Below are 8,038 nucleotides of genomic sequence, written 5' to 3'. Positions count from 1 at the left end.
CTGACAATGAGTCAGTGAGAACCCTATAGATCACTAGAGAATATTCTCTGATATAGTGCTTGATAGGCGTCCTGGTGTGGCGCTGTGGATTAATGCGCCAGACTGCACAGCCATTTGAACTATAAGGTTGACAGTGCAAACTCACCAGCTGCTCTTCAGAAACCCTATGTACAGGGTCACTATGGATCGGAACTGACTCAACAGCACTTAACAACATAGTGCTTGATGATGAGTCCCTAGGTTGAAAAACTCAATTTACACAGTGGTGGCAGCAATGGACTTGGGCATGCCATTGATCATGAAGTCGGAGTAGGACCCAGTAGCATTTCATTGTGTTGTATACGGAGTCTCCAGGAGCTATAGCTGACTTGAAAGCAAATAACAACTGTCATTTATCAGATAATCTGATAGAAACCTGAAAGTTATCCTGGAATTTCCCATGCATTCCATATTGAATCAATGTTCAAGACCTGCTGACTTCTCCATCCTAACTATGTGTCAACTGTTCTCTCCCCTGCCTCCCTTTTGGCATTACTCTACTATAGACCCTCACATTTTTCTCTGGGACTTGCTAATTGCATCTCAAGGGCTTTCTTTACTCCATTACTGGCCTCCTACAATTTACCCTTCAGAGAACCTTCACAGTGATATATTTAAAGTCTAGGTTTGATCATGATTACCCCCGCCCCCCCCATACCCCATAGTAAAGAGTCCAAGCTCCTTGGCATGGAATCCAAGGACTCTTGGGTCTAACTTTTATAACCTTGCAGGTTTATCAGCTTGCTGCTCACCTCCTCACACTTGACACTGCTGCAGGATTTTCCCACATCAGTACTATTGATATTTTGGGCGAGATAACTCTTTGTCATGGGGGGCTTCTTGTGCACTGTAGATTGTTTGGCAGCTCTTTCACATCTAACACTAGATAACAATGGTGTTCCTTCCCCCGCTCTAAACAATTAAAAATGTCTATTTGTTGTCGTCCAGTCCATTCTGAATCACAGCGACATTACATTGACACAAATGTTGTTATGTTTGAGCCCATTGTTGTTGGTACTATGCCAATCCAGTTCATCGAGGATCTTCCTCTTTTTCGCTCACCCTCCACTTTACCAAGTATGATGTTCTTCTTCAAAGATTGATCCTTCCTGACAATATGTCCAAAGTATGAGAGATGAAGTCTTGCCATCTTTGCTTCTAAGTAGCAATGCTTCTGACAATGCTTCGTACAATACAGATTTGTTTGTTCTTCTGAAAATTCATGGTATATTCAATAATCTTAGTCAACACCATAACTCAAATGCTTTGATTCTTCTATGGTCTCCTTTATTCACTGTACAGCTTTCACATGGATTTGAGATGACTGAAAATACCATGGCTTGAATCAGATGCACTTAGTACTCAGTGCTATCTTTGCCCTTTGACACTTTAATATGGTCTTTTTCAGTAGATTTGCCTAATGTAGTGCATCATTTGATTTCTTGACTGTTGCTTTCATTAGTGTTGATTGTGGATCCAAGTAAAATAAAATCTTTGACAACGTCCATGTTTTCTGTTTTTCATGATGTTGTTTAAAGGCCCAGTTGTAAGGATTTTCATTTTCTTTACACTGAGGTGCAATCCATACTCAAGACTGCAGTCTTTGATCTTCATCAGTAAGTACTTGGAGTCCTCTTCATGTCCAGCAAGGAAAGTTGTATCATTTGTATATTATAGGTTGTTGATGAGTCTTCTCCTAATCCTGATGACATCTTCTTCTTCATATAGTCCAATTTCTTGAATTACTTGTTAAGCATACAGATTAAATAAATATAGTAAAAAAAATACAACCTTGATGCATAGCTTTCCTCTTTTTAAACCATTCAATATCCCCTTGTTCTGTTTCACCTACTACCTTTGGTCTGTGAACAGGTTCCTTATGAGCACAGTTAAGTACTTTGGAAATCCCATTCTTTGTAATATTATCCAGAGTTTGTTTTGACCCTCACAGTTGAATGCCTTTGCATAGTCAACAAAGTACAAGTAACATCTCTCTGGTATTTTCTGCTTTCAGCCAAAATTCATCTGATATCAACAATGATACTCCTCGTTCCATGTCTTCATCTGAATCTGGCTTGAATTTCTGGTAGCTCCTTGTTGTTTTACTGCTATAACCAGTTTTGAATTACCTTCAGCAAAATTTTACTAGCATATGATATTACTGATATTGTTCAATGATTTCACATTCTGTTGACTCTCCTGTCTTTGGAATGGGCACAAATATGAATTTCTTCTGGTTAGTTAGCCAGGTAACTGTCTTCCAAACTTCTTGGCATAGACAAGTGAGCATCTACAGTGCTGTATCAGTTTGTTGAAAGATTTCAATTTGTATTCTGTCAATTCCTGGAGGCTTGTTTTTCGCCAATGTCTTCAGTGCAGTTTGGACTACTTGCTTCAATATCATCAGTTCTTGATAATATGCTACCTCTTGAAATGGTTGAAAATTGACTAATTCTTTTTGGTACAGTGACTCTGTGTACTATTTCCATCTACTTTCCAGATACTTCCTGCATCACTCAATATTTTTCCCATTAGAAACCTTCAGTGTTGAAAGCCAAGGCTTGACATTTATCCTTAGTTTTTTCAACTTGAGAAATGCTGAGTGTGTTCTTCCCATTTGCTTTTCTAACTTTGGTCTTTGCACATTTCCTTATAACATTTGACTTTGTCTTCTTGAGCAGCCCATTGAAATTTTCTGCTTAGCTCTTTTACTTCATTATTTTTTCCAGTCACTTTACTCTCTCTATGTTCAAGAGCAAGTTTCAGAGTCTCTTCTGATATTCACTTTGGTCGCTTCTTTCTATTAAAAAAATGAGAAAACCAAACCAAACAAAAAAACCCCCTCTTTGTTGTGAATTGAGTGAAGGTTTACAGACAAGATCATCAGGTTTACATTCAATAAATCATACACTTTGTTTCAGTCCAATTACTGCAATCCCCTCCATGCAACAACAGCTGTGGTTCCTGTTCCCATTTCACCTGACTTCCCAACCCACTCACCTTTGTCCTTGGGTAAATGTTGCCCTTTTGATTTTGAATGATTGATAGTGAGCACACCTTACTAGTGTTGTTATCACTCCCCCTGCCACACCTCGTGCTTCTCCCCCAATATGCCTATCTACTACTTGACTGAAAATTAAAAATTGGGCCATGAGGGTAAGTTCCTTTCCAGACCTGAAGGGTGGTTGAGGGCCCTATCTTGGGTTCCTCCAGTCTCTTTCTGACCAGTATGCCTGGTCTTTTTTTTTTTTTTTTATAACTTTGAGTTTGTTACTTTGTCCAGGACCTTATAATATGATCCCTTTCAGTGTAGTTGGTAGTGGTAGCCAGGCACCATCTAGATCTTCTGGTGTCAGAGTCATTGGGGACTGAAATTTACTGGTCCATTAGTCCATTGGACTAATTGATTCCAAGCAGCTTCAGTTCTCACCACTCTTCTTTCTTCCACATATGACGAGATCTTTCCTGTCTTTTTATTGACTTTACGCTTTCTTCATGTTTGATGTTCTTGATGTAATTGTATAACTCCTTTGGTTTTCAGTCATTAGTGTCTAACGTATCAAATCTGTTCTTGAGATAGTCTCTAAATTCAGGTGAAATATACTCAAGGTTATATTTTGGCTCTCATGAATTGTTTAAATTTTCTAACTGAACTTTCACATAAGCACTTGGTAGTCTGTCCCACAGTCTGCCCCTGGCCTTGTTTTGACTGATGATATTGACTAATAATCATCTGTTTCTATGAATATGGTAAATTTGATTCCTGTGTATTCTATCTGATGAGATCCATGCATATAGTTTCCATTTATGTTGTTGAAAATGAATGTCATTGATCTTACAAAATGCTATCATATGATTTCTAGCATCATTCTATCACCAAGACCATATTTTCCAACTACAGATCCTTTCTCTTTGTTTCCAACTTTTGCATTATAATCACCAGTAATTATCAATACATCTTGATTGCATGTTTGATCAATTTCAGACTGAAGAAGTTGGTAAATTCTTCAGTTTCATCACCATTGGCTTTAGTGGTTGGTGTGCAAATTTGAATAATGTTATTGTTGTTGTTGTAAGGTGCCATTGGGTTGTTACCAACACATAGTGACCCTAAGTACAACTGAACAAAACATTGCATGGTTCTGGGCCAACCTCACAATTGATGCTATGCTTGAGCCTATTGATACTGCCACTTTGCCAATCCACCTTACTGGGGGTCTTCTTCTTTTTCTCTGACCCTGTACTTTACCAAATACTTCCAACACCATACTTTAAATGCACCAATTCTTCTAAGGTCTTCCTTATTCACTGTCCAACTTTCACATGCATATGAGGTTATTGAAAATATCATGGCTTAGTCAGGCACAACTTAATCCTCTTTACATTTAAAAAAATTACTTGAAAGGAGCAGACTTCCAGGGCAAGATGACAGAATGGGCAGAAGCACTGAACTGACTTTCTGCAAAAAAAGACATGGGGAACCATGTGAAATCGATACAGATGGTGATTCTGGAAACCTGGGCTGCAGAGGATAGGGCAGAAAGGTGGACTGAGTTCTGATTGGAAGAGGAAGTGGAACAGGAGCAGTGAGAGGGAAGGAAAATGAATGGACTGTAGGTTGGTGTGGCCATCTTGGGTTTTTGTGAGTGGCTGTTGATATAGTGGCCAGCAGGCACAAGAAGTTTCAGTTCTCCATTGTTTCTGTGCCTTCCTGGTAGCTGAGGGCAGCCAGTCCCTCCCCTTGCCAACCCTGTGGCCAATGAAGACCCTTCCTGCACAATCTCTTCTCTTCCTGGGGTTGAGTGCTGGGCATAGTACCCTAGCTTCTGAAGGTGAGTGAACCCACCCTGAACTATGCTACACAGTGAACAGAAAACTGTGTTCACACTTCCAGTGTCTGCCACATTCACCAGGAGACAGGTGGTGTGGGCCTGAGAATCTACAAGTATACAATCATCAGTTAGATATAAATACAATACCACAATGTCTCAGAGAAAACAGCTTACGTGAAGAAACAAGACAGAGTGCCTCAAACAAGTGACCAAAATCAGAGTCAGAAAATAGAATTCCAGAGAGGGCATTGAAAGTACTTGATAAGGAATTCAAAAGAATACTATTTAGGGACCTTTAATGGATTCAGAGAATAATTGAGAAAACTGTAGATGAAATCAAGGAAAACAGACAAATCTATAGACTAATTCAGGAGACAAACAGTAAAATACATTTTAAAAATAAATAGTATACAAAAACAACAATTAGAAAGCAGGAAGATTAACACTAAGACTTCAAAAATAATACACTGTAAAAGCAAAGAAACAGAACTGAATCAGTGGAAGGATGAATTACTGAGCTTGAAGAAAAATCTCTCAATATTCATCTGCTAGTGGAACAATCAGAAAAAGGAACAAGAAAATCCAAAGAAGACCTAAGATTTATGTCAGATACTATATTAAGAAGTACATAAATTAATGTGTGATTGAAATTCCAGAAGAGGAAGAGACAAAGACAAAAAACCAAAACATACACACACACACACACACAAAGTGCAGAATAATTGTCTAAGAATTTTGGAAGAAACCTTCCCTAACTTCATAAAAGAAGAGAAGATAGCCATTCAAGAAGTTGAATGAACTCCAAATAGGATAGACCCCAAAAAGAAGACAGCAAGACATTGTTATAATCAAACTTTTCAAAACCGAAGACAAGGAACGAATTCTGCGAGCCGCTCAGGAAAAATGAAAAGTTACCTACAAAGGAGAACTGGTAAGACTAAGCTCTGGGCTCTCTGCAACTCTCCATTCGATAGGCAGCCACAGCTTCTCTTGCAGTACCAGCCGCATCCCTGAGACAGGATGGTGAAGGTCGGAGTCAATGGATTTGGCTGTATTGGGTGCCTGGTTACCAGGGCTGTAGTTAACTCTTGCAAAGTGGAGGTTGTTGCCATCAACGACCCCTTCATTGACCTCAACTATATGCTCTACATGTTCTAGTATGATTCCACCTATGGCAAGTTCAATGGCACTGTCAAGGCTGAGAATGGGAAGCTTATCATCAATGGGAAGTCCATCTCTATCTTCCAGGAGCGAGATACCACCAATGTCAAGTGGGATGATGCTGGTGCTGAATATTTTGTAGAGTCCACTGGTATCTTCACTACCTTGGAGAAGGCTGGGGCTCACTTGAAGGGTGGTGCCAAAAGGGTAATCATCTCTGCCCCTTCTGCTGATGCCCCCATGTTTGTGATGGGTGTGAACCACAAGAAGTATGACAACTCCCTCAAGATTGTCAGCAATGCCTCCTGCACCACCAACTGTTTGGCCCCCTGGCCAAGGTCATCCATGACAACTTTGGCATCATGGAAGGACTCATGACCACAGTCCATGCCATCACTACCACTCAGAAGACTGTGGATGGCCCCTCTGGAAAACTGGCATGATGGCCGTGGAGCTGCCCAGAACATCATCCCTTCATCTACCAGTGCTGCCAAGGCTGTGGGCAAGGTCATCTCTGAACTGAATGGGAAACTCATTGGCATGACCTTCTGTGTCCCCACTCCCAATGTGTCTGTGGTGGACCTGAACTGCCACCTGGAGAAAGCTGCCAAATACTATGACATCAAGAAGGTGGTGAAATAGGCATCAGATGGACCCCTAAAAGGCATCCTGGGTTACACTGAAGACCAGGTTGTCTCCTATGACTTTAACAGTGACACCCACTCTTCCACATTTGATGTTGGGGCTGGCATTGCCCTCAACGACCACTTTGTCAAGCTCATTTCCTGGTATGACAATGAATTCAGCTATAGCAACAGGGCAGTAGATCTTATGGTCCACATGGCCTCCAAAGAATAGGAAACCCTGGACCATCAGCCCCAGCAACAACACTAGAGGAAGAGAGAGGCCTTAAGTTGCTGGGTGTCCTTACCCCAATTCTACCCCCCTACACACTGAGAAACTCCCACCCTCACAGTTTCCATCCAGAACCCCTGGAGAAGGGGAGGGGCATAGAGAGCCCAGTCTTGTCCTGTACCATCAATAAAGTACACTATCCATCCATAAAAAAAAAAAAAAAAAGACTAACTCTGATTTCTCAGCAGAAACCATGCAGGCAAGACGACAATGGGATGACATACATAAAACTTTGAAAGAAAGAAAAAAAAAATAACAAGAATCATACACCCAACAAAATTGTACATCAAATATGATGGTGAAATTAGGTCATTTCCAGATAAACATAAATAAAAAGAATTTCTAAAAACCAGAATATGTTGTAGAGTATTTTTTTTTTTTTACAAAAAAATACTAAAGCGAGTTCTTTGGACAGAGAACCAACAACAGTAGACCACAATCTGAGGCAAACATACATGACAATATCACCCTGAACTCAATCCAGATATAGAAATATTCAAAGTACAACAGAGTTACAAGACTGAAAACAGAGAACCAGAGATTCAGTTACAACAACAATAACAACAAACAGCAACTAAATACCCATAAAGAAAAGAGAGGGACTAATGTAGTTATAAAGTCTCTGAACGAAGAAGAAATCCCATCTATTTCAAGGAAAAAATTAAATAAGTAAAAATAAACCTAATTGTAACCCTGAAAACTAGACCAAGCCTTACTCCTAGCCCTGGCTCAATCTTTACTCCTAATATGAACCCTGTTGTTGTTGTTAAGTGCCGTTGAGTCGGTTCCGACCCACAGCGAACCCGTACAGGGCTTCTGAGGCTGTAAATCTTTATGGGAGCAGAACGCCTGCCTCATCTTTCTCCCGCGGAGCAGCTGGTAGTTTCGAACTGCTGACCTTAAGGTTCGCAGCCCGATTCGTAACCACTACGCTACCAGAGCTTCTATCTATAACCCTAACACTAAATGAAGTCCTAGGCCTAGTCATAGTCCTAACCCTAGACTTCACTCCTTGCTCTTACCTACCCCTCCCTGCAATTACCCAGTTAATACATGAATCCATAATTGTGAAAATGCAAGCACTACAAAGC

At 40.3% G+C, this 8,038-nt stretch overlaps 1 pseudogene; it reads left to right on the top strand.

The window, feature by feature from the left end:
• The first annotated feature begins 5,891 nt into the window (after window positions 1-5,891).
• On the top strand, window positions 5,892-6,890 carry LOC102829180 (annotated as a pseudogene).
• Window positions 6,891-8,038: the final 1,148 nt, after the last annotated feature.

Source organism: Chrysochloris asiatica, unplaced genomic scaffold (genome assembly GCF_000296735.1).
Source record: "Chrysochloris asiatica unplaced genomic scaffold, ChrAsi1.0 scaffold00053, whole genome shotgun sequence".
Taxonomy (NCBI): domain Eukaryota; kingdom Metazoa; phylum Chordata; class Mammalia; order Afrosoricida; family Chrysochloridae; genus Chrysochloris; species Chrysochloris asiatica.
Note: the sequence above shows the minus strand (reverse complement) of the source record. Positions and strands in the feature narration are given on the sequence as shown.